This window comes from Schistocerca piceifrons, chromosome 7 (genome assembly GCF_021461385.2).
Source record: "Schistocerca piceifrons isolate TAMUIC-IGC-003096 chromosome 7, iqSchPice1.1, whole genome shotgun sequence".
Taxonomy (NCBI): Eukaryota; Metazoa; Arthropoda; class Insecta; order Orthoptera; family Acrididae; genus Schistocerca; species Schistocerca piceifrons.
In genome coordinates this window covers 232,295,561-232,306,508 of record NC_060144.1, presented here as the reverse complement: position 1 = coordinate 232,306,508, position 10,948 = coordinate 232,295,561, and positions in this window count along the sequence as shown.

Genomic DNA, 10,948 nt, shown 5'->3' with positions numbered 1-10,948 from the left:
ATGGCCGCCGTAGATTGGGTTATCTTCAAGACTAGAACAGAGAGTGTGTAATAACGCTGGTGTTTTAGGTTTCTTGCGCCAGCGAGTAAAAGAACAATTACATTACTACATAAATTCTGTACAGTTATCTGATAAATTCTGTTTGTACCATTATTATTTCGTTTCATTACAGATTACCGTTATGACAGCAAACTGCATGAGCATTTTCAGAGTATTACAATTTTCATTTTACTTTGTTTTGTGTCCGACTTGTCGTCGCACGATTTAATATTTTGTACCGCGTATCGGTACAGAAGGTAAAGTGTTCAGAGCTCTTAAGGTATGCATTTTAGAGCCCAGACTTACCAGAAATTTTTTCTTCGAATTATCGTTCCTGTCATATCCTGACTATTGACCATTCCTGCTGGAATATCCTGTATAAGGAAGAGAGCACTTATTGGATACATTCCAGTGTCCGATTCCACTCGTCGGCTTTGAGAAATGACGTCATAACTAAGGCAAAGATGCTACGCAAGGGCAATCTATGAAAGCAACTGATCATGTTCGTAAACAAACGAATGTAGCATGTCATGCATTATATCGAAACGAACTGAAGATAACGAATACAATTAAGAAGAAGAATTGAAAACAGGTTTTCATATGTGGTAAGAAGTATTCTCGTAATTTATGCGACTAGAAAATCACAGAGTAGCTTTAAATTGTATTACAGTACAGCGCATGGCGAAGTCATACTGTTATAAAATAGCGTTAATTTTACATTAATTATTGAACCTAACGGGAGAAGCACAAGAAAGTGGGAGTTTTGGATGGGGAGAAACTAAAATGTATCAGAAAAACTTGAAGATTAAATGAATGACAACAAATACGGAACAATAGCATAAAGTGTGGAGAAACCGACTCATTAAATTCTGAAACAAAAGCCATTACATGATAAACGAATATCTACAAAAATAGAATACTGGAATCGATAACTAGAATTAACATATGTAGGTCAATCCCAGTTACAGCTTCGAACTGCTCCATGATTCATATGCAAATTGTTTTTGCAGCTGTAAGCACTGAAATGTAATACCATTTTTACATTTGAAACAGCTCTCTAAAACCGCTGCGAAGTATAACAAAAATTGGAAACGGGAATTAGAATTGACATTCTAAGTAGACCAATTCTAGTTACCGATCCCAATATTAGTAACCTATTTGCTATAGTTGCCGGCCGCGGCGGTCTAGCGGTTCTGGCGCTGCAGTCCGGAACCGCGGGACTGCTACGGTCGCAGGTTCGAATCCTGTCTCGGGCATGGGTGTGTGTGATGTCCTTAGGTTAGTTAGGTTTAAGTAGTTCTAAGTTCTAGGGGACTTACGACCTAAGATGTTGAGTCCCGTAGTGCTCAGAGCCATTTGAACCATTTTATTTTGCTATAGTTGAGAGAGCAATTCCGAATGCAGAGATCATACACCACTGGCCATTAAAATTGCTACACCACGAAGGTGACGTGCTACAGACGCGAAATTTAACCGACAGGAAGAAGATGCTGTGATATGCAAATGATTAGCTTTTCAGAGCATTCATATAAGGTTGGCGCCGGTGGCGACACCTACAACGTGCTGACATGAAGAAAGTTTCCAGCAGATTTCTCATACACAAACAGCAGTTGACAGGCGTTGCCTGGTGAAACGTTGTTGTGATGCCTCGTGTAAAGAGTAGAAATGCGTAGCATCACGATTCCGACTTTGATAAAGGTCGGATTGTAGCCTATCGCGATTGCGCTTTATCGTATCGCGACAGTTCTTCTCGCGTTGGTCGAGATCCAATGACTGTTAGCAGAATATGGAATCGGTGGGTTCAGGAGAGTAATACGGAACGCCGTGCTGGATCACAACGACCTCGTATCACTAGTAGTCGAGATGACAGACATCTTATCCGCATGGTTGTAACGGATCGTGCAGCCACGTCTCGATCCCTGAGTCAAGTTTCAGGCAGCATGGACTATCAGCTCGGAGACCATGGCTGCGGTTATCCTTGACGCTGCATCACAGACAGGAGCGCCTGCAATGGTGTACTCAACGACGAATCTGGTTGCACGAGTGGCAAAACGTCATTTTTTCGGATGAATCCAGGTTCTGTTTATAGAATCATGATGGTCGCATCCGTGTTTGGCGACATCGCGGTGAACGCACATTGGAAGCGTGTATTCGTCATCGCCATACCGGCGTGATGGTATGGGGTGCCATTGGTTACACGTCTCGGTCACCTCATGTTCGCATTGACGCCACTTTGAACAGTAGACGTTACGTTTCAGATGTGTTACGACTCGTGGCTCTACCCTTCATTCGATCCCTGCGAAACCCTACATTTCAGCAGGATCATACACGACCGCATGTTGCAGGTCCTGTACGGGCCTTTCTGGGTACAGAAAATGTTCGACTGCTGCCCTGGCCAGCACATTCTCCAGATCTCTCAGCAATTGAAAACGCCTGGTCAATGGAGGCCGAGCAACTGGCTCGTCACAATACGCCAATCACAACTCTTGATGAACTGTGGTATCGTGTTGAAGCTGCATGGGCAGCTGTACTTGTACGTGCCATCCAAGCTTTGTTTGAATCAATGCTCAGGTGTATCAAGGCCGTTATTACGGCCAGAGGTGGTTCTTCTGGGTACTGATTTCTCAGGATGTTTGCACCCAGATTGCGTGAAAATGTAATCACCTGTCAGTTCTAGTTTAATATATTTGTCCAATGAATAGCCGGTTATCATCTGCATTTTTTCTTGGTGTAGCAATTTTAATGGCTAGTAGCGTATTATCCTACATTTTAGTGCATACACGTGCTGAAAAGACGATCTAATTAATGAAGCATCGAATGGCTGGAATCCGTAACTATAATTGACCTATATAGGAGGTCAATTCTAGTTATCGATTCTAACTTTCGGTTGGTTTATAGTTTTGAATATTTTTGCAGTAAGTCTATGGACTATGTTTTTGTTGGATTTCTAGATTTATTATTGATCTCAGAACTACTACGAAAAACTAATAAATATTGTAGATACAGCTTCCAAAATTTTCTCTTTTTCATAGTACCATATGTGGAAACTCTGTAACAGTTTAGTGCACACACTTGTTAAAACGATCCAAACAATGAACCGTGGAACGGTTGGGCTCCATTGGTCAGTACCAATTACCGATTTCAGTATTTGTTAGACCCTAAGTTTTGTCAATTTTCGTTACTTGTGTACTCGTCCCGTTAGATTTAACAATTAGTATGAAAAGTTAAGGCTAATTCATAATATTTTGACTTCACCATGCGCTGTACTGTACTGGATTTAAAAGTTCTCTGTGCTTTTCTTACCCCCATAAATTACGATAATAATTTATTTCAGACATGTATACTTCTCTTTTTCCGTTCTTATTTCTTTTCATTATCTTTAATTCTTGTCGGTATAATTTAATAATTTATTTAAGTCATGTATATTTCTCTTTTTCCGTTCTTATTTCTTTTTGTTACCTTTAATTTTTGTCGGTATAATTTGTGGCCAAGTAATTAATTATGTGAACTGTGTTTGTAATTTTATCGTATACTACATTCGTTTGTTTACGAATATAATCAGTTGCTTTCAAAGATTGCATCTATGTAGCGTCTCTGCCTTAGGTGCGACGTCATTGCTCAAAGCTGACGAGTGGAATGGGACACCAGAATTGACCCCTCTTCATTTACTTAGTAGAAATTCATGATGGTCGTAAGAAGACGGATAAATCTGGTGATAACTGGAACAGGAAACTGAAGTAAATAAATTCGCGATCAAAAACTGGTTTAGTTTATAAAAATTCTTAAACATTGGATCTCTGCAATTCTCAAGGTGATCATGATTTTCCTCATCAGGAATGGAATATTAATGTACTATTGTTTTGATATTTGGGTACTCAAACTTTAGAATGACTTTTTTTCGTATATACCTCAATAATACAACGAGACTGTTACAGTGTGAATCACATATCGTTTATTAGACAAAGTTCACACAGATTACATACATTAAAGTGACGCTTGTCTAAAAAGTCTCCGGACAGTTCATAGTGTGCACGTAAAAGTCCGCTCAGAGCGTTAACAAGTCATCCAAGCCGTGGAGGAAATGAGCAGAGTATATCAGCGCTCAACACGTGACTTCTGCTCGTTAAGTGCGCTTCCGGGGATTACCGGGCGTCCAACGACGTCTGTCTAGAAGATATTGTAGGTGGCCGCCATGGTGCAACTAGCTTGACATTTGCGGTCCAGAGGCCACCGGCGAGGTGGCGTAGTGGCCAAGCACACTGGAGTGGCATTCGGAAGGACGATGGTTCATATCCGCGTCCGGCCATCGACATTTAGGTTTTCCTTGATTTCCCTAAAGCGCTCCAGGCAATCCCGGGATGGTTCCTTTGAAAGGGCATGGCCGATTTCCTTCCCCATCCTTGAAAGATTGTGAGTTGGCGTTCCGTGATGTCATCGGGACGTTGCGCCATGCCTTTCTTCCTTTCTCCGGTGACTACTGCACGCTCCCATCATAGTTGTCTATCGGAACTTCTTACCCACAGTGCGGTTGCAATGTGGCATTGACGAGTGGTTGGTGTCCGTCCTCGTTGTAGAGGCCTAAGGGAGTAAATATATTTATTATGTTTATTGTACGGGCATTTGGTGTGTACAACGTGCAGCCAGTTCTTATTACATAAGTGGTATACGTTACACATCAAAAACATATCGTAACAAATATTATTCTCTTAGGTTAGTAGGGGAATTTGTCAAAGTTTAGCAGCTGTTCGAAACCGATTACAACACATGGACATATATTACATAGATGTATATGATACTAAAATCTAGACAAGATGAATATCTACAAATCATAAATATTTTCATAAACAGTAAAGACCTCGCCAAACTGAAGTCTGATCTAAACACTACAGGGACTCTCGAGGGGTGGTTACAATGGAGGTGATTTGGCCTTACCTTACCCTCATGATTGAATGATGACCTATACTATTATGTGGATTCCGAACCACGCAGTAGCTTGCTACTTTTCATATTAACAGACATCGACACATGTGGGAGAAGTGATATATGACAGACAAAAATCGTAAAACTAATTGGGTATCAATCTTTGGATATTTGGACCAGTAGTCTGGCCTTCAACCACAAAATAAAAATCCGACCGCCAGACGCTAAAACCATTTTTTAAAGAAAAATGTGCAAAATATGGGATAACGGTTGACATCGGGTGATTTTGACTGATAACATAAAACGGTGAACCAAGAACGGAACTGAGCTCAATAAACGTCATCGTGTTACCTGTAGTACGATACGCGGCTTTATAATGAAATAGCCTATACTATATCTGAATGGCACGGTATAGAGCATATGTACAATTTAAGATGCGATATTCGGTCCCACCGTAGCCATCACTTCCGAAATCGCGACATAATCGGAAAGAATCGACAAAAGTATGTGATTTTCGTGACTGTAATTATCATTGTCACTCGTTTCACACACAGAAAACTTAGCTGTGCAGTTAACTCCCAACCAGACTGCCTCCTCGGATAATGCCACAGATTCAGAAGAAACTGGAACCATCACATAAAAAAATGTTTTGCGGAAAGCGAACCACGGACTGCGTTTTATTTGCAGAATATTTAGAAACTACAACAAATCTGCTAAGGAGACTGCTTACCCTACTTCTGGGGAACTGCTGCACGCTATGGAAACCTTATTAGATCGGACTGACGGTCAACATCGAAAAAGTTCAAAAAAAGAGCAGCCCGTTTTGTGTTATCACGAAACAGGAGCGAGAGCGCCACGGATAAAAGAGGTATAGTGGCATTCATTAAAAGCGTTTCCCATCGCAATGCCAAAATATTTTCTTGACTTCCAACATGGGAGAAATAATCGTCGTAATAAACATCAGAAATCGGAGCCCGCAAGGGAAATGTAGGCTTTCACTTTTCCTATGGGGTACGGGAAATTTCGAGAAACTGTCTGAAAAATAGCTGTATGAATAAAAATCATGTAGATGTAGATGTACACAATATATCACTTAATACCGCCTCATTGAAAATAGAAGTTTGCTTACGAAATAATATTGCACGAAATTTCATTTAATATATATACACGGTCCAGTCACATTAATGTGACCACCGCCTGTGTTCATCTGTGTGTAATAACCACTAACAGACGGTAGGTGGCTGTAGAAACGGAGAGATTTACCTGTAGTCCAAAAGGGCATGATCATTGACTTTCGGGCCAAGTGTGGAAGCAGTTCCGAAACTTTTAAGTTAGTAAACTGTTCGTGTGCCACCTTGGTTAATGTATACCGTACACGGTTAGATGGCGCTGCTACCCAAAACCGGCGCCAAGGCAGCTGCGTTGCACAATGGGCCACAGATGACAGGGCAAACGACGGCTATGAAGATGTGTGCAGGCGAACGAACGTGCAAATGTTGAGCAACTGACCGCGCAGGTGAACCAGTAGGCTACCATCAACGTCTCCTCAACGACTATTCAGTGAACATTACTGAATATGAGCCCCTGCAGCAGGCACCTATTTCATGCACCCATGCTGACTTCTGTTCATCGGTGACGAAGGCTGGAATTCGCACGCCAGTACCGAAACTGGACGTCCAGCGAGTGACGACGGGTGGTCTTTTCAGGTGAATCACGATTTATGCTCCATGCGACTGCTGGTCATTGGGGGGTACGGCGTGAAAGCAAAAACCCTGCAAGAATCGTCAGAAGGAGAGAAGGAAGGAAGATTGGGTTTAACGTCCCATCGTCATCGAGGCCATTAAAGACGGAGCACAAGCTCAGAATGTGTCAGGGATGGGGAAGAAAATCGGCGGTGCCCTCTCAAAGGAACTATCCTGATTTTGCGTGGAACGATTTTGGCAAATCTGGATGGCCGGTCTCGGGTTTGAACAGTTGTCCTCCTGAATGCGAGTACAGTATGCTAACTACTGTGCCACCTCGCTCGGTGAATCCTAGGAAAGGTCCACGCATGAGGGCATTCCCGTCATTCTGGAAGGGACTAAGGATCAACGCAAGTATGCATATAATCTCGGGGACTACGTCCAGCCCTAAACGCAGCATTGACCAACAGGACAACGCGATGTGACACACAACTCACAGCCTGCGTCTGAGTTTCTAACAACACCAGGATGAGTTTACCGTACTGCCCTGGCCACCGAAGTCCTCGTATATAAACCCAATCGAGAATCTGTGGGAACACCTCGATCGGGCTGTTCACGCTATAAATCCTCAACCGAGAAACATGAGCTGCTGGCGACAGCATTGGAGACGGCATGGCTCCATTTCCCTGTCGGTACATTCCATAACCTCACTGACTCTTCCTGTACGCCTCGTAGCGGCACGCTCACCGAAAGGTGATTGTTCAGGCGTTTGACAGATGGTCATATTGACGTGACTGGAAAGCGTGTTTTCTTCAGGAGGTGTGTTACTTCTGCGACTATTAGAAACTAGTTCCTAGATTATCCGGAAGAGGCAGATGTTTATCTTTGTTAACTTTCCTTCTAAATGATGTTATCTTCTGGTAACACTACGTCTTCCGAAAAGTAAAATAACACACACATTACACTGTCGCCTACAGAAATCGGCAATAAACATTTAAAATACACGTGGTTCAGCGCCTGTCAAAATCGACGGGAGAAGAAGACATAAATCGGAGATAACAACTGACGTACGCAGTAGTTCGTCACAGCGAGCGCCGGAACTGCGTCACCCCGTAGGCGGACCTCGCGCCAGCGGCCAGGGAGGTGCGAGGCGCCCCGTGAGCCCCCGTCCCGGTGGAGCCGTGGTAAGCGGCGGCCGCCACTCGGACCAGCAGCGACGCGTCCTCCGACACGTGGAGCGCGCGCTGACACGGCACGTCGGCGCTCTGCAGGGACATCCGGGCAGCGAACTCCCCGTGGCCGCGTCTCCGACTCTCGTTCTCCCTGTCACTCAACAAAAACTTCTCTACAATCAACGTCTCCAGATTACCGGAGACGTGCCTCAACAGCGGTTTCACCGCCTTGCGATAAGCATCGCTCTCTGAAATACTCCGTAACAACTCGAAGGACATCGTTCTATGACGTAGTCTTTCTGAAGGTCAGAAAGTGATAGTTACCGCGGAAACCAAATGCGTCGTAGTCTTCATTGTTGTCTGTGTCCCCAGTGCAGAGCGAATTCTCGTATCGCTTGATTTTTATTATTGTATGGTTGTCCTATTTTTCATTCTTCCTTGGTAATATAGTAACTGGAGTTTTAAGCGTGGAACAAAATCTGTCGACGGATACACTGTGAGATCGTGTTATTAAGACTAGTTTCTGTTCGAAAAGAAGAAAGGTCACAGGGAAAAAAGATAAGCAGTACTGTAGTCGACCATCAAGGGCCAAACTTCATTCCTATTCCGGACAGAAGGAAAATCGGCAACGTTAAACAATGGCAGTGGTAGCGCCTTTCCGGGTAACCTGCTAACTACTTTCGAGTATTTACGGATATTGCGCCTATTGCAGAAAATATGGTGTATTAAATAAGACCGTTGTCTAGTTAATCAGTAGAAAAATTTATTTGACTAGAAACTAAAAGACATAAATTCACCATTTATGAGCAAAAGAAGAATGCAGTTACATTTAATAATACGTCCCGTCACCCGCAGCGTCTATAACTGTTTGGCATCTCCGAGCCATGCTTGAAACCAAGTATTCCGCGTATTCACGTGGAAAAGACTTTCAAATGCATCGAATTTGCGTTGACAGATGTTTCATCGTGAAGATCTTTTTCCCTCGGAACTTCTTATTCACTAGGATTAGAATCAGGCGACTGTGAGGACCAATCCAGTAACTGCACAAATTCAGCCGGCCTTAGTGGCCGATCGGTTCTAGCCGCTACAGTCTGGAACCGCGCGACTGCTACGGTCGCAGGTTTGAATCCTCTCTCGGGCATGGATGTGTGTGATGTGCTCGGTTACTTAGGTTTAAGTAGTTCTGAGTTCTAGGGGACTGTTGACCTCAGAAGTTAAGTCCCATAGTGCTCAGAGCCCTTTGAACCATTTTTGGACACCTTCCTTCTTTTGCCAGCAGCGGTTCGTCGGATCGTTGTCCTCCTGTAGTATACAATCTTATTTTTGGCAACGATCCAACTTCTGGTAGTCGCCATCAAAGATCTTTGATAAATCTGAAACAATTTCTGAGTATTTAAATTGTGGGGAAACACGAGAAAATCTCAGTCAAGAATTGAAAGCTTTATGGGCATTGTATGAAGCTCGAAGTTTCCTTCTAGTACGCTGCGAAGGAACGAAGGCGATATATTTTTACCATCTGCGTAATACCGACAACGTTCATACGTAACAGTCGGTATATGAAGTTAATGGGATTTATACGGATATTATTTCGTAAAAAAATGCAGTAATCGGAATTTGCGATGAGACGTTATTAAAAAAATCTTAAATGTTTCATAATAGGCTGTAAGTTTATTTATACAAGTTGAAGTTTATTGCACCTTCTATTAAAGTTACATTAGCGTCCATTTCGGCCTGTGGCTATTTTAAAATGCATTTGCTTCGATGAAATATGTGTCATATTTAAAAACTATTTGGTACGAAGTCGGAACACAATTGTTGAAAACCTGCACGTATAGTCTTGTACATCGCATACTACAAACAAGAACGCATTTGTAGCCAGTAAGATAGCTGACCTAACGCTGACAAACGTCTTCTATTTATTTAGAATCATAACGTGTCCTTTGTCTTCCATGGAAATAAAAATAAGTTTAATCTTCTTATTTCGGGAGTATATAAACTTAGCTGCAATGACTGTGGCGAATATTACATTGGTCAGACGGGACGCCGGTTTGAAACGCGGTTTATGGAGCTCACCCAATCCTAAAATATGACAATTTTCCGCGAGTAGATTACTACAGAAAAACATTGTGTTTAAGATAGTAACCAGAATATGGAAGAGTTGCATGCTGCACTTAACGACTGTTTGATGCAGTGTTCTGAAAGAAATCGAAATTTTTAGTATATTTGTGCAAGTTCGCAATTGGGATACTACTTGGAAATGAAGCAAAAAATAACGTTGGTTTCTTTTCAACTGTTGCAACGAGTATTGATACTTTCAGTAACGAATACATGTGGTTACACTTATTTCGTTATTGTTGCAGCTCTGCTATGATTAGAGCGAAGCTGATAGGGCTGTTTGCGAGACTCTCGAGGCAAACAGAATTATTATTTTATTATTTTTATGGTGTACTTCAAATAGCGCAAGTTTAATGTTTTAATATAATTAGTATGCCGACTCACTCGAAAGTCCTAATCCTGAATGTTTTCTACACAGAAGGCTGTCGACACAGACTTGTCTTCCGTGTGGTCAACTGCTCTCGTACTTTGACATCGACATTGCAAACCATATTTGCAGGACGGTGGTCGACAGGCACGATGGAAAACCTTGGGCGATTAAGAACAATTTTATTATCATGTTGAAGCACTGATATTACGTTTTCATTTGTTCAGAAATACAGAAATTATAAGGAGCGATCAAAAATTTTCCGTTTGAGGGCATTGCTGCTGCATCTGGGGAAAGTAGTGCGACTTTGATGTGGGCATATAAGCACCGATAGGTAGGCAAGAGATTAGTGTTGCATTCATGTCTTTCCACTGTGTGCCGGCCGGGGTGACCGAGCGGTTCTAGGCGCTTCAGTTCGGAACCGTGCGACTGCTACGATCGCAGGTTCGAATCCTGCCTCGGGCATGGATGTGTGTGATGTCCTTACGTTGGTTATGTTTAAGTAGTTCTAAGTTCTAGGGGACTGTTGACCTCAGAAGTTAAGTCCCATAGTGCTCAGAGCCATTTGAACCATTTTTTCCACTGTGTGGAGTAAATGCAGAAACGTGAACTATGGCAACATTATTATCAAATGTGTCCAAATAGGACCAACG